Raw genomic sequence first — 22,451 nt, 5'->3', positions numbered from 1 at the left:
GAAGCCTCCCTGGAGGAGGCAGATATTGGAGCACTCACTGGAGGCTAAAGTTTACAAATCACAGAAGTCCTCTGCTGAACTGTGCTCTGATGGATGTTTTCTGTGCTTCTCTCTTGCATTGGGTTGAGGAATTTCCCCAGATGGAACATTCCAAGAAGGAATTGAGAGGGCATAAAGTGCTGGAGAGCTGACTTGCCAATGGGAGAAGGCCATCTTTATGGAAGGGACAATGGTAGTCGCCATGTCTTTTGTACCTCGAATGCTTCGGTCACCGAGCCAAAAGCTTACGGTCTCACTTAGTGCTTATAGGAATGAAAAGTTTCCAAATTGAGTCTCAAAGGTCACGCTGCTTGCCTAAGGGTAACAGAGCTGATAAATTGCAGAGCCAAGACCATTCATTCATGCATTCATTCATTTTATTTGTTCAACTCAGTTGAACTAGTGGCCTACCTTGGACCAGCCAATCCACCAGCCTTGAACCAGTGGCAATCACCAAAGACACAGGAGGGACAAAGGCTTGGGAAAGCCAAGGGTCAGCCTAACTCCATGGCTTGGATCCTTGCTCCCATCCAGAGAGTTTTGCCTTGGAGTCCAGGGAGTTGGGGGTATAGCCATGCTTTCTCCAAGGTCTGAAGGCTCTGCTGGAGAAGAACATTCATTTCCTTTAGAAATGTTGCAGCTTTTGTTTTCAATTTAATAGTAATATAAAAATTATGAACCCACAGAACAACCCCTATAGAATTTACTATTGGCATGAGATTTTTGTCCTCAAGTTTGCATATGTGTGTGTATGTGTGTGTGTGTGTGCGCGCGCGCGCGCAAATTGGCATTAAGCGGTTTCCTAAAATGATAGTGGCTAAGTTTCAATGCTTTGTTTCTTAAAAGAGTTGGTGCATTGTGTGTTCACAAGGCCCAGAATTCCAAAGGTTCAGAAAGGTGATACTTCAGTAAGGGAAGACTGCTCTAAGAAGCCATTGCCCATGGTCCCTGCCTTCCTCTCCCCTTCTTTTCCTCCCCTCTTCTCTAGACTCTTCTAGACAAAGCATGATCTGAACCTTGCAGTTTTTTTGGTCTCAGGTTCAGCATGGGCTCAGGGCAGAAACCCAGAGAGGATTGACCAAATTAGGAGAAAAGGAAGAATTGCTCCATGCGCTCTATTTCCCGTATTTCTGACCTCTGCAAATCATTACTCCTCTCTGACCCTTTACACAGAAGGGACAGCTTCTCTGGGGCTGGGAAAGGAAGGGGAGTGTTGGGCTTCCCTGGAACACCATGTAATTTCACCCCAAAGAGTGACACTCGCTTGCTCTTCAGTCATTCACAACTTCCATTCTCTCCTGGGGTCTAGCTGTTAGATGAGATTTCCACAGTGCAGTCTTTGATGTAGAGAACTAGGGATATGACTCAGGCTAGCCAATCCACACATACCCAGGGCTCACTGTGATGGCCTGGTTCTTTGATCTTCACATGGGACACCCCCACCAGTGGAGGAGGTTGTTGCCTCTTCCTCCTGCTGCTGAAGTTTAGGGTCTTGTTATGAGGTGGTTTGGGTCATGCGGATTTCTATATATCAATGTGTCCCCAGTGTCTGGACACCAAGCTCAGCTACGCCCGGGCAGGCATCTTAGGCCTCCTTATCCATTGTCTATTGGAGGCATCAGCAAAAATTTCCTGCAAAGGATCGGAGGGTAAGTCCTTTGAATTTGGACACCATGAGATCTGTCTTGCTACTCAACTTGCTGAGGCCAGGAAGCCTCCACTGACATCTGTACGTGAGTGGGCATGGCTAGTTTCCAGTGAAGTTGTAGATGCAAAAGCCTGTAGGGTTCATTTTGGGTTTCACTAACCCCTGACCCGGATGGAGTTAGCCCCTGCTGGAAAACATGGCTAGTACCCCATGGCCGGAGCTTAATGGGGTACTATAATTACAGGGGCATCTTCTTATAGTCCCACGAACAAAACTCTTCAGCCACATAGTACTGCCTTCCTGCCTTGAGCAAGCTTTCCCCCTCTCCCCCCCCCCCCCCCCCCGCTTTCTGTTTGGTTGCTGGTCTGAGACTTGAACTCGGCCTGGGCACTGTCCCTTAACTTGTTTGTTCCTCAAGGCCTGGTTGGCACTTTATCACTTGAACCTTCAGTTCTGGGTTTTTTTTTTTTTTTGGCTGGTTAATTGAAGAGTCTCATGGACTTTCCTGCCCAGGCTGGCTCTGAACCTTAATCCTCAGGTCTCAGTCTCCTGAGTAGCTAGGATTACAGGCATGAGCTACCAGCACCAAGTGCGCGTTCTCGCTCTCTCTCTCTCTCTCTCTCTCTCTCTCTCTCTCTCTCTCTCTCTCTCTCTCTCTCTCTCTCTCTCCTTATGTAACTGTACAGAGGAGTTTCTATTCAAAGTGCATCTTGATTAGTGTCACATTTTCATCATGCTCCTCATCCTCACCTTCTCCTCTCCTGCTTTTTGCTGTGACTGCCTCATTTTGTGCATGCCTTTTACGCTACACCAGAGAGAGATTGTTTCCTAACGTCATCTCCACAAGGGATTCAAGCTCCTTGCCTGACAGGAAACATTGTTGGAATAAACCGGGATGACCTCTCCTTCTTTGGAGCCTAGGCTGCCACAGGGAGGGGTGAGAGGTGGGTGGGGGGAGGTTGGGGGCTCTCTTGTGCCATTTTGGGCGATCAGGATCTCATCACCTGTTGGGCACTGAAGCATCTTGTAGCTAAATCCATCACTGTCACTGTAACCTGAGCCATGCTTAGCCCCTGCACCCCAAGATCAAGTGTCCCTGTTTGTTTTGATGCCCTGTATGGGGCCTGAGAGAACTTTGATTCCAAAGCAAGGCTTCTTTAGTTCTTCCTAGCAGCTACTGAGAGCCAAGCCCCTGCCAGGCCTGGGCTCCCATGTTAGCTTTTTCAGTTAATTAAAAAAAACAAACGCTGGTCCCTGACAGAGATGGTTCTCCAGCTGGAAACAGAGGTACTTGCCCTCCATACTGGAGAGGCCCGTCCCTCCAGTGTGTGAATAGAGAGTGGCCTTGGAGAGGCATGGGTGAGCCAGTGCCCACCTGCTGATGCTCTCTCAGTAAGACAAGGTGCCCAGGAAAGCACATGGTTGGGGAGTCAACTCCTGGCAGGGAGCAGAGAACAGTTTTTCCTCTTCCCACCCCCTCCACGATGTGTTTGGACAGGGTGAAGGCCATGGAGAAGGGCCAGCTGGCTAGGGAACGGAGGAGAGACACAAAAGAGATATTCTTGGGACTTGCTAGTCTTTTGTGTAGTCAGGTTATCACAACTGCCTGTCTACTAGAGACGAGTAATGAGGGGGTGATCCGGGGATGGCTTTGGGGTCCCGTGTAGCTGAACTGACATCTACCAATGTGTGTGTGTGTGTGTATGGGGGGCAGAGTCCAGCTCAAAGGGGCTGCTGGTCCGCGCAGAGCTTTGGTGCACGCCGAAGGATTTTCTTTCTCGGAGAGAGCACCTGTTAGCCATATCTCAGAAGCAGCCCAGTTGCCTGGGGTGCCGTTGCTGAGCCTGGCAGCACATTTGCAGGGTGCCTATTGTCTCCATCACTTGGAGTGGGTGTCCCCCTGTATGCCCCTTGCAGTGTAATTGGGTCTGGGGCTGTAGGAATACAAAGGGGACCGACCCACTGTGTGTATATGCACCCCCTCCCCCAGCATGCAGGCCTGCCTGTGCGATTCTCTCCAAGCTCACAGCTCGAACCTTGCACGCCCCCAGGATAGAGACCCTGCCTGGCCCTACAACTGTTAGATGGCCAGGTAGATAGTGTGGGCTTTGTGAACCTCCAGTTTCAAATGGGAAATGCAGCTGTACCATTTTTTTAAAGTATCCCAAGGGTATGGCTGTGTTGGTAAATATTAATCAAAGCGCATGGCGGGCCCGGCACAGTGGACCAGCCTCCTCCTCCTCCAGACATCTATCTTGTGCCGCTGCTGCCTTGGGAATCCGGCTACCCTAAAACATGCTAGGGAAAAGTCACATCTGCACCAAGAGGCCCAGGGAGGAAATGGCTGCACAGTCTGCTCTTGGTATCTGGAGTGACTGGAAAAATAGGGAGAGGATCCCCCACTGACTGTTGGTTGCAGATGCTTTTTAGCCTCTGAAAGCGTCCACCTTATTGCTGGGGATCCCAGGGCTTTGTCCCTGTGTGAGTCAGTGCCTCACTTCCTAGCTCATCGAGCGAAGCCCATTAGTGAGCTCGGCCACTGCCTCCTGGGGAAAGCCAGGCTCTCAAAAGGTGCATCTGGGTGGCGATCTGAACCTGCAGAGGGCTTTAGGAGAGGCACCGTTCTCTCTCTCTCTTTCCCTCCTTCCCCTTGTTCTCTCCCTCCCTCCCTTCCTCTTTCATTCCCTCCCTTCCTTCCTTCTTTCCTTTCTTCCTTCCTTCTTTCCTTCTCTCTCTCTTTCCTTCCTTCCTTTTCATTTCGAAGTATACTGTAAGCTTCCAAGAGAAAACTTGAAATAAAGACCAGAAGAAGTTGTTAGTTTCTAGAATAGTAGAGATCCTACTGGAAAGAGAGAGGTGGTATAGCTTCAACCCTAATTAAGTTCCTTCCAATACTTAGGGAATCTTGGCTAATATTTTGGTAATTTTTAATATTTGTTTACTCTTTTTTTGTTGGTCTGAGAGCAGAACTTGAACACAATACCTGACACTCTCGCTCAATGGCTAACACTCTACCAACAGAGCCATGCCTCCAAGCCCAAACGTTTTATTTTTATATTGTGTTTTTCTTTTGGTCATCATTTCTAGTACATACACTGTCTTTAACAGAAAGAACCAGCCAGGGTTTTCCTGCTCTGTTGGATGGTGGAGGGTTCTGTGCTGTGAATTGGATGGAAGGGGTTCTCGACACAGCTCAGACCTGAGTTGGGCTGAGGGTCCTGGGGCATGACCTGGCTTGCTTCTGGGGCATCGCCATCTTCAGCCGTGCTTTCAACATCCCGTGCCTCCAGGTGGCTGTGCAGTGCCCATGAGGCAGGAATCAGAGAAAGGGGTTGCTGAGTTCAGGTTAGGAAGGCTCAGCCAGGGCTGGGAAGGTGGCTCAGTGGTAGAGCGCTTGCCTTGCATGCCTGAGGCCCTGGGTTCGATTCCTCAGCACCACATAAGCAAAAAGAAAAAAGCCGGAAGTGGCACTGTGGCTCAAGTGGTAGAGCGCTAGCCTTGAGCTGAAGAGCTGAGGGACAGTGCCCAGGCCCAGAGTTCAGGCCCCACGACCGGACCCCTCCCCCCCAAAAAAAAATTGTGGATAGGAAGGCTCAGCCATCCAGGGAGGAACAGGGATTGGGGCTGAGTTTGTGGAATGACATTTTTTTGCTTCAGAGAAGATCAATTCTCACACCTCCGCTCTGTATGGGTATTGTGGAGGTGCCCTGGACTTCAGAGGTAAATGGCCCCCAGCTCCTCTCCTTGGGGTATCCATGCGCTCCCCTCTTTTGTGGCTTGAACTTGGGGCCTGGGCATTATCCCTGTGCTCTTTTTGCTCAAGGCTAGCACGCTACCACTTGAGCCACAGCGCCACTTCTGGTTTTCTGGTGGTTTATTGGAAATAAGAGTCTCATGGACTTTCCTACTCTGGGCTAGCTTTGAACCACGGTCCTCAGATCTCAGGCTCCTGAGTAGCTAGGATGATAGGTGCGAGCCACCGGCGCCCCATATCCCTCCTCTTCTTGACAGTGAAGTTTGCTTTCTTTTGACCTCCCTTGGTGGAAGCAGACCAGGGAGAAGTTTAGAAGATTCCAGACCCAGTTTAGGAATCTAAAGAGAGCGACCGGATGTGATGAAGTCCTGGCTTCCCAGGCCATCTGTGCTTGAGCTGTCCAGGCTCACTGGCTGCGCTCCTCCTCTTCCTGAAGATTCATGCTAGAGAGCAGGAGGCCACTCTTCAAACTACAGCTCAAATGCCACCACTTCTGGAATGTTTCTCCAACCCTTCCCCCAAGGCAAGGGTCCGCCCAATGGTGAAAAAAACCACGATGCTGCTCAGTTGCCCAGAAGCTTCCAGAATGCAAGGATCTGGCAAGCTTCAACGTACTATCCTACTCTATCTTTGTCCTCTTGTGCTGCTATGACAAAATACCATAGGCCCAGCAATTTGTAAATAACAGGAAGTGACATCGAATGGTTCTTCAGGCTGTGAAGTCTGAATTCAAGGCACTCATGGGATAGTTTCTGGCAAAACTTGATCTCTGTTTCCAAGATGGCCATCTCCTAGCTGGTAGAAAGACAAAGGGCAAAAATAGCCTACACTAGCTCCCTCCAGCCTTTCTGAGGCATTAATCCCTTCATGGAGGTAGAGTCACAACCCCTCACCCCCCACCCCCGCCCCCGTCAGTGTCACCATGGTGATAAGTAAGTTTGAATATATGCTTGCATAATCCTAGTGACAGAATTGGGCTCCTCGACTAAATATTGGCTGCATTCATGAGTGAATGAGTGAATATACAGATAAGAACCAGATGTGTTAAGAGAGTGTCACCGTAGCAGAGTCTGATGTTTGGATCATCTGCCCAGGTGACAGTCTCGGGAGATCATGTTTGAATGGACCTCTGTAACTGGCATCTTCTCCATGTGTGTGGTCCACGGCAGGTGCCTGGAACTGACTGTGTATTCCTGATGCAGGGTCTCAGGCACCATTTTGTGCAGATACTGCATCACACACATCTGGTCCTCTCTCAGTCTGCTCCTGACCATTGTCCCGAGGGGGTGCTGGGGCAGGCAGGTGACTGCGAGAGGAAGTTGGCAGAAACACACAGACTCCTAATGGTTGTTCCCATGCTGGAGGCCAAGAGAGGTACCTTGGTTGGCTCTAGATGGAGTCACAGCCTGGGATGATTTTCCTCCTCATGGAGAGGAACTGGAGCAACTGGAGTTGGTTTTTTTTTTTTTTTTGGTGGATGTCAGTGTGGGTAGGAGAGGAGGAGCCAGATCTCTTCAGGGCCATCTTTCCTCCAGCAAGTCTGCTCCGGACGCACATCCCAAAGCCCGTCCTTCTTGCATGGGTGTCTCTCCCCATTCAAGGCACTGATGATCCAGATAGAAACATGCTCCTTGCCCTCCAAGGGCTTAGTGTCTCATACAATCCCTACAGATTGACAGAAGGAAGCCCTCCCTGGTGCCACCCTGGCCAGCTCACGGTGAGAAATACATCCCCACGCATTGACTCTTCCTTTCTCCCCAAAGGCTTGCCCCACAGCGCCTTGGTCCATGTTCCCAGGTTCAGTTGGAAGTCATTCATCTGTGCTCACGTGTCTGCCCTGTGCATCACAACCTGGGTAGAGAGACAGCTGCCCTCACACCCCGCCTTGCTCCCCCGGGGCACCTGTACTGACCAGGCCTGTGTCCTACTGGTTACAAGCAGTGCCTAAGACTATTCAGAGAATGGGGCGGGGGTGAGGGGGTCCGTAGATGAGTGTGGAATGACGGATGCTGAGACCTAATGCTGGGTTTCAGTCAGCCATGCAGGGGGATGGGCTCTTAGGGAAGTGGCTGAGCAATGAGACCATTGTGAGACATTAGAGCAATGCGACAAGGCTCTGATTAGAGTCATGGTTCTTATCTTTGTTCTCTGTGATCTGGCAACACAAGGTTCATTAGCTCTTGTACCCATGGGCTTCCCGGACTGGAGACAGGTGGGTGTCAGGACTCACGGTGCTGGGTTCTACGTCTAGACCCTCCCGATGCAGAGAGCTGCATTTTCTTTCTTTGTGAGTAAGGACAGAGTGACTCTCTTGTCCCTGGAGCCCTGTGGCAGCCCAGCTGACGGCAGGCCATGTGGGAATAGCTGGGAAGCAAGCTCAGGCCTTGGGCCCACCTCCTCTGAGGCCAGGATGTGGCGTGGGACCCGGGCAGGCAGAGGTTCCCACTGCTCAGCTCCTGCCCTCCCCAGAGCTCCAGGCCTAGGCAGCCACTCACAGCAGGAGGGGTGGGGAAACTCCAGCTGCCGAGGGCGGGGTGGTGTCAAAACCACATCAGGACCAGGGTAGCTCTGTGCACATGCACCTCTGACAAGCTTGCTGCACCTGGATAGCTGCCAGGGGGCTGCAGCCCAGCCCAGCTTTGATGGGGGCTGGAGGGGGGTGGGATGGGGAAGAGTCGAGGGTTAACCATTTCGGGCCCTGTCTGAATCAGCCCGACACTGGTCATCTCCAACCAGCTAGCATTCCTCCAATCACATGGCAAGGGGGGAGTGGCCATGTGTTATCCATGTGGGGGGTGAAGACATCAACTCCATTTTTCCACGAGTCCTAGCTCCTGCCATGAATGATGGGTAGAATTGTCCCATGGAGCTCACATTCTGCTGGCAGAGAGGAAATCCCTGTGTGGAACAGCCTGTCTGATGGTGATGAGTCTGAGTGGGAAATGAAGGGAGATGGTATAGACAGAGCCAGGGTTGGGTCTGTGTACTTGCGCAAGAGCTCACAGAGAAGGTGTGCCGTTATCTGCACGGGCCCTGGTCACCGGGCACTGCTTGATGAGGCAGAGGAGTATTTGAATATTCATGTTCAGATGGGGACACGGAGGCCCAGGGAGGTTTGGTAACTTGTCAACATGGCCCCTATAGAAGAGATGTCAGGCTGGGACTTGCAGGGAGACAGTCTGACTCTCCAGTCCTGGCTGTTCCCTGTGCCCTCCTGCCAAGGTTACAAAGATAGGAAGTGTGTATGTGGCGGGGGCGGGGGGGGGGGGGGAGGCTGTTTGAGAAGATTTTGAGAAGATCCAGTAGATCTCAGCTGGATAGGTCCGGGACAGAGGGGTTAGGGGAGGGCTTGCCATGTGGGGGAAAGAACAAGGAGGGGCTGTTCATTTTCTCTTCTGGAAGAGTGTGAACTCATTTGTCTCCTGACTCCAAATCTAGTGCTCTCCCCTGCTCCCTGAAAGAGGGCAGAGGCTCTGTGCTTTCCACGTCCCTGCCGTGTGTGCCACATGGTGGCTGGTTATGAAGTAGGGACTAGGGGAACATTTGTGAATGAACAAATGTATGAATGAACAAACATGTGGAGAAAGGGACTTTGGCAATCATGCGTGGTTCATGTGTTATGGTTTAGTTTCCTCCTCTCCCCTCCCACCCCCACCTCATCCCCAGGTACATGTGTGGAATGTTTGGACCCCAAGCTGATAGCCAGTATTTTGGAAGGTTCTGGAAACTTGAAGAGGTAGAGGTTAGCTGGAGGAAGTCGGTCACTTGGGTGCTGTGTCTTGTTCTGAGACCCTCTCTTGTTGCTGTCTCTGCTTCCTGTATGCCACAAAGCCACACGCTCCCACTGCCATGATGCTGCTCATAAACAGGCACAGGGTATCACGTGACCACAGACCAAACGCTCTGAAACCATGACAACCCGGATAAATCCTTCCTCCCTCAAATTGCTGGTGCCATGTGCATTCTGTCAGGGCCATGTCTGGGTAACTAATGTAGAGGAAAAGCCCTGGGCGTGGCTATGAAGGAGGGCTAGGCATGGGTTGGCACAGGTGGCGGAGAGGGCCTTGTGGTTGGATGGTGGGGAGGGAAAGCCCTCGGTATCCTGTTTTGGGAAGTTCTCACCGGGTGACCACTGCAATGCTGCCACTCCTGGCCATCTTTGGGGAGCCGGGAGAGGGTGGTGGGAAGTCATGAAGACTCGGGTCTAGCGAGTGGAGGATTTCCCCCCTTTTTATCTCACTCCTCCCCCTCCCCGCCCCCAGCACTTAGGTCCAGAGGCATTGCTGAGATTCTTGGAGTCCCTGGGGGAGGGATGGCAATGGGGAAAGTTTAAACAAATGAGTCTGGACACAGGCATGTGGAGTGTGGCCCAGAGCAGGGGAGGAGGAGGGGCGGGGAAGCAAATTGCAAGCTTTTGGGAGAAGGCGGTTCTATTTCGGGTGCTCGAATCCCAGTCCCTCTGCCAGCCGCGCTGCGCCGACCCATGTCCTCTGCCCACGATTCGCTCTCCCCGTTCCTCCTCACGTCTGGGTCTTGGCCTCTGCTCTATTTCTAGCTCACGTCCCTGCGTGCAGCGTGTCTTGGTTCTGTTTTGAGTTGAGTTCTGTCTCCTAGTGGTTTTGCTTGCATTCTACCCTCCCTCTCCCAGGCTTCTCAAGGAAGCCATCCCCGCACACCAACAGGAGACAGGAGAGCAGCCCACCTGACCACATCCTGCAAAGGGGGTGGGGGTGGGGGGGAGGGGGAACGCAGGATTTCCAGGTGTCCATAGTCAACTCACAAGAACACCTGAACTCAGTGCCACCCATGTCCCTCCCTGTTCAGCAGTTGCAGAAGCAGAGCCCTGGACAGGCTGGGGAAACCAAGGCCATATGCTGGCTGGTGGCAAAGCCATCCCTATAACCAGCCTGACCAAGCCTACCAGTTAGGCCCATGGAGTCTCCTCTGTACACCAGAGACTGTGGAGAGCGGGCGAGAAAGCGGCTTGCTGCTCTCCAACCTGAGAGTCATGTCTCGGGTGGGGAAGGAGTAGAGGTGAGAGAGGAGCGCTAGGAAAGCCAGGCAGTGGTGCAGACAGGTAGCTTGAGGAGTGGTTTTGATTTAAGACCACGAGAAAGGCAGGAGAGCAGTGAAGTCCAGAAGAAAGGGCTCAGCCCAGGCGGGGCTGGAGATCCGCCAGACCAGTGAGAGATGACAGCGCCTGGCACTTAGAGAACATGCAAGCTCAGAGAGGGGTGAGGCCAGGGCAACGCTGTGGCCTGACTCCCAGGACTCTGCACGCCCGGCATCCGTCAGGACCCTGAGGCGGAGAGGGGCCCGAGTTCACTCTGCTGGGCTGCCACAGGAAGCACTTCCAAGGGGAGGTACCTGATGTGGAGACTGGATAATCTACAAAAGAGAAAACCCTCTGTATGTGTGTGTGTGTGTGTGTGTGTGTGTGTGTGTGTGTGTGTGTGTGTGTGTGTGTGTGTGTGTGTGTGTGTGTGTGTGTGTGTGAGAGAGAGAGAGAGAGAGAGACAGACAGACAGACAGACAGACAGACAGACAGACAGAGTCAGAGTCAGAGAAAGACAAACAAAAACAGACAGAGACAGAGGCAAAGACGTTGGACATTAAAAATTGGAAACGAGAGCAACAGATATCAAATATCCCATGTTCACCTGGGAATTCCCAAGTTCGATATTACCATCTTGCATTCACCTGGACTATTTCAAGTTTGCTGTAACCAACAGGTTTAGGGAGGGGTGTTCCTTTGCCTGGTGTGGCAGAGTGTTTGGCACAGGTCTGGATGTCTTCTGCAAACTGCAGAGGAGAAAATACTGAAGGGGTCTGAGTCCCTTGGATCTGCACGAAGATGTTTACTTATTTTCATTTTATCGATTGATTTTTTTTAAGATTTCTATTGGCTTTGAGTAGTTGTACAAAGGAGTTGCCATGCGCTAAAGCCATTTATGAACACAGTGAATTCTGATCAACGTCACCATTGTCAAGATTCTTATCCACTCCTCCCAACCCACCGTGTCCCTGGCTTACTTTTAGGTTATGTACTGATTTTTTTTTAACTTTTAACAAAGCAGTTCAGGTTTCCAGTGCATCTTGATCTGTGGATTTCTGGGGAGCGAATCCCTTTCTCTTGTTTCTCTCCACATTGTCTGTAGAGTTCATTCGTGCAGGGAGATCTTTGAGGACTGAGGACGCACTGTTTCTAGGACCTTGCATCAGAAGCTGCTCTCTTGAAGCCAGAGTCTAGATGGGGTGGAGACAATGGAGTTCATTAATTGCTATTATATATATATATATATATACACATATATATGCAAAAAGAAACATTATATAATGTGAGGGACCACAAAGTAGTATCTTAGCAAAGTGTCTTACAAACCCAGCAGAGAGGAAGTACTTTTGGTGTTGGGGTGCGGGGAGTGTAGCCTAATAGGAGAGGTTAGGAAGGAAGGATGCTTAGTGGGAGTGGTTACTGCATAGGAGGGACTGGATGAGGAAACAGAGGTGGGCCCAGGATGGGATGGAAGGAGAATCGAAACAACAGAATGGGAGCAGAACCTTCCCTTGTGATGCGATATTCCCAAGCCAAGATATTCTCCCGCTTTTATGAATTAACTATTGCAGAAGGCCAAAGGAAGTACGATCTTCCTGCAAGATTAACGGGACCCTATCAACCTCCCTGCTGTGTCTTAGAGTGGATAGGATAGTCAATTCTAGAAAAATGCAGCAATTCATATAATCTGTTAGTTTTTATCAAGTTCCAGTGGGTGGGTTGGGGAGTAGGAGACCGGAACAACCGTGCCCTCTGGAAATATCAGTCCCCAGAGAAATGGGAGGAGAGAATGGGACACTGTGATTGGAAGCTGGGGAGCTTGGAGTAGAGGAGTTAGGTGTATGGGGAGATAGGAATAGCCCGGCAATGAATGAGAATCAGATTAAGGCGGGGCGGGCAGGAAGCCACCCAGATTAGAAGTAACTTGTCTGTTTGGTCCTGCCCATTCAAGGACTGTGGGTAACTAACAGTTTTGGAAACACACAAGGAGTGGCTTTGCTGAGCTGTATTTCCTGGGGCACACTGTCAGTGCTGGCTGGCTGCTGGAGAGACGGGCAGGACCACTGCGAGGTATGTGGTGGGCAATGTAGAAGGCAAGTATGCAGGGCTCCTTGTTGAAAACTTATGACAAGTTTCAGGATGGCAATTGAGTTTTAGGCCAAGCCAAGTGTGTGCCCAGAGAGGCTGAATGATTCTGGCATCATGCGGTGAGATGTGGGCCGGGTTGCTGGCTGTTGCTAGAGCACCGGGCTGCTCTTTGCAAGTGTTCACTTCTTTCCTGAATGCCGGACTGGGAGATGGGTGAAGCATGAGGCCCGGGGGCCACAGGAGATGCCGTGGCTCATTGTAAATGAGGATGGGTGCTACGGTCATCTCGGTGCAGTGGAAAGGCTGTTTTTGAGTTTGGGGTTTAGTCAGATGGGCAAAGGGTGCACCTGTTTTATAAACAGATTTACCAACTTGGACAAAACACTGGCCACCTCTGAGCCTTAATTTTCTTATTTAAAACAGAGGTGGCTCAGTGGTAGAGCGCTTGCCTTGCCTTGCATGAAGCACTGCATTCAATTCCTCAGCACCACGTAAGCAGAAAAAAAGCCGGAAGTGGCGCTGTGGCCCAAGTGGTAGAGCGGTAGCCTTGAGCTGAAGAGCTGAGGGACAGCGCCCAGGCCCAGAGTTCAGACCCCATGACCGACAAAAAACAAAAACCCCAAAACAAAAAAAAACAAAAACAGGTATCACTAGACTATTTTGCAGGATGGCTGGGATGGTTAAGTGTAATATTAAGTATCTAATTTTGAGTCTGGCCTTGCTCTTGGCAAAGTTAGTATCCTTTCTAGAAATGTGTTGAATTTTTATTTTTATTATTTTAGTTGTGGTGCATTGTAATACTTTGGGATATACTATTCTCATCAATTTGTATTTTTTGTTGTTGTTGTTGTTTTTCTATCTCAGGCTTCATAGAAGACTAGATAATAGAGACAGAGGCTGGGACACACACACACACACACACACACACACACACACACACACACACACACACACACACACACACACACACACACACACACACACACACACACACACACACACACACACACACACACACACACACACACACACACACACACACACACACACACACACACACACACACACACGCTAAGTGGAAGTTGGCTGGAATTAGATAGTGTGATACAGGAAAAAGGTCCTGTTTGGCCCTCATCTGATGGTTTTGAACCCGAGTCCTCACTAGTTTGAAGTCCTGTCCTTACTGGGTCACTTTGAATGAATGGACACAGTTTCTTCTGTGGGCATGAGAGCATCCTTCGAATGGCCTACCCCCAAACCATTAGGAGGCTCACCAGGAACCAAAGTAGAGACATAGCATTTCCCTGCAGAGTTTGTTGCTTGTGCAACTCCTTGTGTAAAATAGGTGTGGGCTGGTGAGAAATGGGCCTGGGGCTGCTTTCCAGTGATCGAGCCGTTTCCTCGATTCATCGAGTTGGGGTGCTGATGGCCGGGCTCTCCTTTCTGCTTAGATTAGAAAGTCAGAGCACTCCTGGGGATTGGCTTCTTGCAAAGTAACACACATAAACACACAGCCTACACAAATATATTCTATACCTACACACACCACACACCCAGTGCCTACATATACACATCACTCTATGTACACACACTTACCATACATGCACATAGACTGTACCAGCAACACATACATACATACCCCTACCACACATACACACATACAATCTGTACACACACACACTATGCATACAGCATGCACACTAGCACACCACCCACATGCACAATCATGTGCTAGCATGCATTCATCTCTGCCCTCCCTTCTGCTCCCTCTGTCCTGCAGCCTTTACTGAACATCCCTTACCGTTGTTGCTCAGTGCATAAAGTATCAGCCATCTCTTTTACCCCATGGGGCCTGCTCCACCTCCTCCTGATACGTTGCTCTGAAGACGGCACCATTCCCAATGCATCTCAACATGCTCATGGATTCCCGGGCTGTCTTCCGCGCGATTGATTTATATATTTTATTGTGAAAATACGGTACAGAGGGGTTACAATTACATGGGCAAGATAATGAGTACATTTCTTATCAAGCATTGTTGCCTCCTCCTTTGTTTCCCCTCCCATCCCTTCCCATCTCCATCCCCACCTCTCCTCCCCCAAGTACCTGCTATTCTCATTTCCCAGGGGCTCCAGCTGCAGTCAGTTCAGTGCGGCATCTAAAGGCTTCCAAGGGGAGGAGCCATCTTTGTGCCTGGGTGTGTTCCCCTGGGCTTCGTGCTCACCCCTCACTCAGCCCTGGGGACACCTTGGCTTCTCCTCATGCTTGTGTGGGCTGAGCCGTGAATGGTGACCATTGTTATAAGGAGGCAGGGGCCAGGGGAGAGGAAGAGGGCTCAGTTTGAGGCCATCCCTCTCCCTGACCCACCCTCTCCCCCCTCCACAGGCAATTTTTAGTTTCTAAAGGTTAGTCAGCATTTTCTAGAATTTTAAGTAAGTAGAATCACCTACTATATACCTATATACTCTTTTTTCCCCCTTCTACTTTATGTTGCTTAGCATACTTATTCTGAGATTCAACCACAGAAGGCATAAAACAACCATTTGTTCTGTTTTCCTTCTGTGTAATATTCTACCATACATTTTATTGATTCACCCACTGGTGAACATTGATGCTGCTTCTGATTTGGGGCTGTTATGTACAAAGTTGTGCTGAGCATCCGTAAAGACTCTGTTGTATTGACACATTCTTTCATTTCTCCAGGACAGACATTGAGGAGCGGAAAGGGAGGATCATAGGTAGATGTGTATTTAACTCTTTAAGTGACTGAGGTGGCTGTGTCATGTTCTATTTCCACCCTCAGCAGTGCACATACGGAGGTTCCGGTCTCCCGTGTACTCACCACCCCCATTGGATGAAGATCTGACTTTGAGGCTCGGTTGGTGTGGAATTGGTGAGCCCCGCCCAGTGGCCACATCTACGAATTGGAGGAGGTGGCTTTTGCTTGGATGAGGGAACCCTTGAGAGCTACTGAACAAGGAAGGCAGAGCCAGGTTCTTCTACCAATATACCCAAGAAGCCTTTCCAGGAGGCTGGGAAAGGGGGAGCTGAAAGATGAGCCCTGGTGTCAGCATGTAGTCATGTGGGGGCCGCACCAAGTTGGAAGTTAGGGCTTGATACATTCTTGACATTTGTGGAGAAAAGATGCCCACACAGGAATCAGAGATTACACATGGGAATCAAAGAGCAACCCAAGGGGATTCTGAAGTAGGAGACTCCAGCTCTGCCAGGCTTGAGTGGTGTCTAATGTAAATGTCCCGTACCAGGCCGGGCACCAGTGGCTCACACCTGTCATCCTAGCTACTCAGGAGGCTGAGATCTGAGGATGGCAGTTTGAACCAGCCCAGGCAGGAAAGTCTGCGAGACTCTTCACCCACACTTAACCATCAGAAAACTGGAAGTGGTGCTATGGCTCCAATAGCAGAGTGCTATTCTTGAGCAAAAGAGCTCAGGGACAGTGCCCAGATCCTGAGTTCAAGCCCAACAACAACCATAACAACAACAGTCCAGTACCAAAGGCAGTGGCAGCTTAGAGTAAGAGTGGGAAAATCCATGGTGGTTGAGTCTATGACCCCTGAATGGATAATGAGCTATTGGGATGTGACTAATCTCAGTCAGCATATTTAACACTTTGTGTATTTTGTGGCACAGATCCAAGCGGCAGGCAGGATATGGGGTTTAATTAACTCGTCGACAGACAAGGTGTAAAGGAACCATGCTCTCTTGCCCACCCGCATTTGGGTAGACTGTTAGAGCACTGCTATGTGTGATCCTAGTTTCCTCCATTCTGCTTCTCTTACGGCTAACATTTTTCATGGGAAAACAATGAAAACTGCCAGGCACCTGTAATCCTCGATACTCAGGCTGAGAACTGAGGATCACAGTTTAAAGGCAGGCTTGGCTGGGAAAGTCCCTGAGAGTCTTATCTCCAATTAACCATTTTAATGAAGGAAGTAGACTTGGGTGACTCAAATAGTAGAGTCTTGAGCAAAACAACAACAACCAAAAAAACTTAAGAGAGAGCACCCAGACCCTGAGTTCAAGCCCCAGAACCAACACACACACACACACACACACACACACACACACACACACACATGCATGAACACACAATCAGCATTGTTATCATCATCAAATCTCAGAACTAGGAAATATGGAAAATTCCAGAAAGAAAATGATAAAGAAAATCACCAAACACTTTAGTAATTTAAAGATGATTGTGCATTATTAAGTACTATCAATCAGTTCCCCATGAACCTGTCCTTGTGTGTTAAGATTGTGTAACCCTGAGGTGGTCTTCCAGTCCTGAGTTCTAGGAGCCTCTCTGCTCTGTACAATGCTAGAGTGAGCAGAGGGCTCAGGTGGTCTGAATCCCCAATGAGACAGGTTCTGTCAACATTTCTCACACTCAACTGTTTGTCCTTCCCTTGTCATAACTATAAGTCCACCTGTTGTGGATATTCATTTGTTTAATCCTCTCCCTTCCAAACCAAACTGCATTCCTTTTTCCTGTGTATTTTTCTAGCTCTTAGCACAGGAATCGGTTGGGCAACAAATATTTGTTAGAACAAATCAATGGACAGAGGAAACTGTGTGAACAGAATGAGAGGCGACTCGGGGTGATCTTGAATTTTACCTTTTTATCCACAATTGCTTTCTAAGAAACAGCTCATTTCCCATTGCTGCCCTTCCCTACATTGTAGTCCAGGATTTATGTCCAGCTAGACTCTGGACCTCAGCCAGGTACTTCTCTTTTTTTGGATTTAGGATGCTAAGAGGGAAAACTGGAATATAAGAACGCACAGTGAGCAGGATAATGCCCATCCCAGGGGTGTGGAGAGGGCAGATGGGTTTCAAGTAGGCCTGTCCTTCTAGAACCTTAGAGATCCCACCCTAAGAAGTGACAAAATGCTTGTCGTGGAACCCCGGGAGAAGTAGACCAGGAGAACTGAGCAGTGAAGCCTTCTGTCATCCCTGGGTCACAGAATAGTGAGGTTTTCTGGGGAAGACCAGGAGTGACATTAGCTGTAACCCCCTTACCACCTCCATGAAGCACCTATCTGCCGGACCTGGAGGAGGAGCTTGGCTTTCTGGAAGCTGAAGGGATGAGGCAATGTGTTTGAGTGCCTGGAGTGTTTCCCCTTGGCCAAGAGCCCCAGACCTCTGGCTCAAATGTGCAGCAGAGCTATGGGTGTTGAAATTTCTTCTCCTCTCACTTTACAACTGCTGGCCAAGAAGAGCTCCCGTCTGCTCCTGTCATTCGTAGTCGGAGTCCTTGCTTCTATGTGTCCAGTCTAGGTCCCTCATCCTGACACGTGCCAACATCTCTGATAAACCATTGCTTCCTCTCCTTTTGGGGCAGTCCAGGGCCTCATTTCTTTTCACCCAGAGACATGTCCTAATCATTCCCTCCTGTTTCTCCCCCACCCACCTCGTAGTGCACCCCACCAGAAATGTCTGTTTGAACCCTCACTCTAATTTGGTATAACATTCCTCTGTTATAAATCAACATATTCAGCAACCAAAAACCAAACCATCAACCTTCCATGATCCCCTTCCTTGGCCTGGCACTCGCTTTTCTTTGTTTGTCCTCAGTCTTGTTTCCCTTGCTCACCTTGGGCGTTGGTTGACACCGAGTCCTTGTTCTGGCACACCTGTGTTGAAATGCCTTCTGATCCCCACTAGCATGTGCCAATGTCTTTCTGCCTCCAAAGCCTGGTTGCAATATCATGCCTTCTGGTGAAGGTTCCAGACCATCCCAGTCAGAAGTCACTCTTTCTCTCCAGTGATCCCTCAGATCCTACCCTGTCTACATGCTGGTTGTTTGTGACATATCTCCCCAACAAGAAGATTAACTAGGTAAGGGTGAAACTTAATATTACTTTGTCCAAAACACATAGAAATTGCTTTGTAGATGGTAGTCACTTGGCAATAGTGGATGGATAGAGGGAGGAAGGGAAGAAGGGAGGAATGAGTGACAGATGGATAATGGATATATAATGGGTGGATGCATAGGTGGGTGGATGGATGGATGGATGATGGGTAAATAGATAAGTGGATAGATAGGTGGATGGATAATGGATGAGATAGTTGTGTAGATAGATGGATGGATGATGGGTAGATAAATGGGTGGGATAGGTAGACTAATGAGTGGATGGATGAATGATAAGTGTGATAGATGTGTGATGGATGGATGACTAGATGGATGATGGAAAGAATGCTTGATCATGGCCTTAGAGAGCTACCATCTCTTTGATTCCTGCCTATGAAAAATTAACTGGAAAATCTGCAATGGAAGAGAGTTACTAGGGGTGTGCGTGGGGGGATGGGTTTCAGCTTTACCTTTTCCATAAGAAACTATTTTCTTCTTCATTTCCTTAGTCTCAGTGGCTTCTCTGTGAATTCCCACCCATGGCTGGCACAGAAGGGATCTGGGGTGGAGAGCATTTACTTTTGCTTTCTCTGTGTCTCCCAGAGCTCAGGAGAAAGCCATAAGTGTCTGTTAAAATAGATCATCCTGTCCTAGAAAGAGAACTCATTTCTTTCCTGCAATGTCCTTTTCTCCTCTCCAGCCCTGCTGAGACTCACTCTGCCAGTCAGAAAGTCAGGTGGCTCAGAGCCTGCCTGAGGCCTCTGGTAGCAATGCCCTGCTAGGGAGAAAGGCCTGGACCCCCTTGACCACATGGCCCAGTGTTGCCTGGGAGAAAAATGGACGCAGGAAGAGGTAGTTGGTCTGCTCTCCATTTCCTGTCCTAACCCAAGGTGCTCTTAATCCTAGTATCCCTCTCCACAGAATGCCACATGGGAACAGAATAGCTAGTGTAGGTCTAAAGATCTAAGAGCCCTGGGCTCACAGCATCTTTCTGCACCTGGATTTCCTCATCTGTAGAAAAGGATGGTGAAAGTCCCAGAGAAACCTGGAACGTGGCAGGTACTTAATCAGTGGTGATGATCACTTCCTTGTGATCAAAATCACTGGGTGTGGAGCCAATGAGCCAGACAGGACACGGGATGAGCCAGTGTGACAGGCTTAAGCTGCACCAAATGGATGCTTATGTAGATGAAAGCTAATTAGATATTGTCGATTACACAGGACCCAACCTAATAACACACAGGCTCACGGGCTGTTTTCGATGAGCGAGGTAGTAAACATTCTTAGCTATGTGGTACCTATGGTCTCTGTTGCACGCAAATTGCCAATAGTCAATACTTAAACAAATAAATGTGATTGTGGGCCACTAACACCTTTTACAATGGCATTCTATGACCCAACAGTCATTTGCTGAGGCTTACAATGCTTACATAAAACACGTTCATATGTGAAGAAACTCTGAAATACGTAAGTTAGGCATTGATGTGGCTATTAATTTTGTACTTGATATTTTTCAGGCATTGTTCTAAGTGTTTCACAAAGTACTAGCTAATTTATAACAGCCCCGTGCTCAACATACTATTCTTTTTTCCTTCACTTCACTGATGAAGAAACTGAGGCTCAGAGAGGTGAGGTAACTTGTTTGGAGTCACATAGTCTGAGATAATTGCAATTGCCCAGAATCCACCTGAATTTGTCGGGGCAGAGCTGGGCACTGAAGGTTCAGATAGCATCATTGGGGAAGAGGTGGGTATGCATAGGGTTTGGGGGTTGGAGGGCTAGGTCTGTTGCTGTCCACAGAGCATGAGAAGCTGGTCTGCACGAGATGAGGGCAGGGGTGGAACAGGTTGGCAGAGGGGAGGTGGGTAAGGAAAAGCCTGGGATAGAGAAGCTCAGGCAGTTCCTTTGGGAGCTGGCCCTGGGTAAGGTCATTTCCTAGGTGACCCCCAGCAACCCAGGAGGGTCAATGTACAACTTCCTGCCGGAGAAGCAGGAAATCGTTTACATTCCTACGTTCCAAGGCAGTAGTTTTGAGAAGTTCTGGATCTCATTCCCATCCCTCAGCAACTGGAGGGAAGAGGACAAGGAAGAGTCTCTCTACTTGTATACCCTGTCCATTCCTTGTCCTAGTGATTTAGCCACAGAAGAACCCAAGCCAGGACATTGGCCTTGCTCATGCCATACTCTTCTTTCTCCCTAGGCCTTTGCCAACCGTGCCTCTTCCATCCCTTCCTTAATTCTTTCACCTAAAACCAACTCAATGTCATCTTCTCCTGGAAGCCTGTCTTGACTTTTCCTTCACCAACCCCCGGATGGACTGAGTCTCCCTGTCCAAACACCCCTCTAAGCTAACTACTTAGCAGGCTGAGATCTGAGGATCAACAGTTTGAAGCCAGCCTGGGCAGAAAAGTCTGTGTTACTCTTATGTCCAAGTAACTAGCAAAATGCTGGAAGTGGTAGAGTGCCAGCCTTGAGTTAAAAGGCTAAGGGAGAGTGTACCGCCCCAGAGTTCATGCCCAGAGGCCACACACACACACACACACACACACACACACACACACACACACACACACACACACACACACACACACACACACACACACACACACACACACACACACACACACACACACACACACACACACACACACACACACACACACACACACACACACACACACACACACACAATGTAGCTAGATCCCAGTTTGCAATGCATAGCCAGGTCTTCAATATTAGCCTTAATCTGCCTTTACTTAACTCTGAGCAATAAACACTGATGCTATCAGAGTTTTGAAGTCCTAAAGTGCAAATGTTGCTGAGTGGTGCCATTAGGGGTCAGGGATTGGAAGTAAGGGTGATCATTTTCATCTTTGCAGACCAAATGGGGGAGGAATGAAGTCAAATAATAGGAGGTCCTGGCAAGCTTGGGGCAGAATGTGGGAGAGATGCTGGTACAGGATGTGGAGAGCCCCTGGGAACAGGACATAGGCAGTGGGAAAAGTCTTTCGCTGAAGCCAGCCATTGCACAGGGAGGAAACAGACTCAGAGAGGAGAACACCATGGCTAGGATGAGTCCCAGCGCAGAGTTGGCCTAACTCCACTGTATGGAGGGGCTGACTGATGGCCAGGATGGCAGGACCAACCTCCCTCCTCACTGGCATGTTTATGGTTACCCAACCGCTTGGTGTCAGCCTTTGTTTTACCATTGTCAGTCCTGAGACGTCCCCTGTGCCCCAGGAAGAGAGGAGAGAGAGGGGAACAGCACATGGAGGGCAGGTGCTGCCACAGTGATGAGGACACTCCATGGAGGAAAACATGGGTGATGCAAGAGGCAGCTTCAAATCGCTCCAGCCTGAATTCGCTAGTCCCCTACATTGCCTTCTGTCCTTGCTTTTGTTTTCCTGTTCTGTCTCTGTTCTTTGAGATGGAATCTGCCATTGCTCCTCTTTCTAAAAGACTTGCAGGAACAAATGATTCTGGCTACTTCAACTTCCTATGCTCAGTCTGGGCTTAGTGCCCAGAACTAGTTTTTCCTTTCTTTTTCTTTTTAAGTTTTATTTTATTTACCATCAACACAGAACAACCATATATATATATATATATATATATATATATATATATATATATATATATATATATGTACACACACACACACAACCATATATATATATATTTATGGAGTGCAATACATTCTTTTAATATATATATATATATATATACACATTGTGTAGTGACAAAATCAGGGATAATTAGCACATTAACAGCTAATCTTCAATCAAGTATTACTTGATCTACTTTTTTTTTTTGGGTCCGGTCATGGGGCCTGAACTCTGGGCCTGGGCACTGTCCCTCAGCTCTTCAGCTCAAGGCTAGTGCTCTACCACTTGAGCCACAGCGCCACTTCCGGCTTTTTTCTTTTTGCTTATGTGGTGCTAAGGAATCGAACCCAGGGCCTCGAGCATGCAAGGCAAGCGCTCTACCACTGAGCCACCT

The 22,451-nt window shown here is 49.2% G+C and overlaps 1 protein-coding gene across 6 annotated transcripts in view; it reads left to right on the top strand.

The window, feature by feature from the left end:
- Daam2 (dishevelled associated activator of morphogenesis 2) overlaps positions 1–22,451 on the top strand; it is a 149,454-nt gene that overhangs the window by 84,317 nt on the left and 42,686 nt on the right. Inside the window, exons 1-2 of one of the 6 annotated variants that reach the window (XM_070023829.1) lie at positions 12,493–12,567; positions 15,387–15,476. The exons of 4 other annotated variants lie outside the window; for them this stretch is intronic. The gene's annotated coding sequence lies outside the window, so the exon portion shown is untranslated. Of the gene's footprint in view, positions 1–12,472; positions 12,568–15,386; positions 15,477–22,451 lie in introns of those variants that run through there. One more of the 6 variants, XM_070023828.1, reaches the window with a different exon arrangement.

The sequence above is a fragment of the Dipodomys merriami genome, unplaced genomic scaffold, assembly GCF_024711535.1.
Source record: "Dipodomys merriami isolate MVZ:Mamm:240054 unplaced genomic scaffold, mDipMer1.0.p SCAF_16, whole genome shotgun sequence".
Taxonomy (NCBI): Eukaryota; Metazoa; Chordata; class Mammalia; order Rodentia; family Heteromyidae; genus Dipodomys; species Dipodomys merriami.
This window is presented reverse-complemented; position numbering and strand designations above follow the sequence as displayed.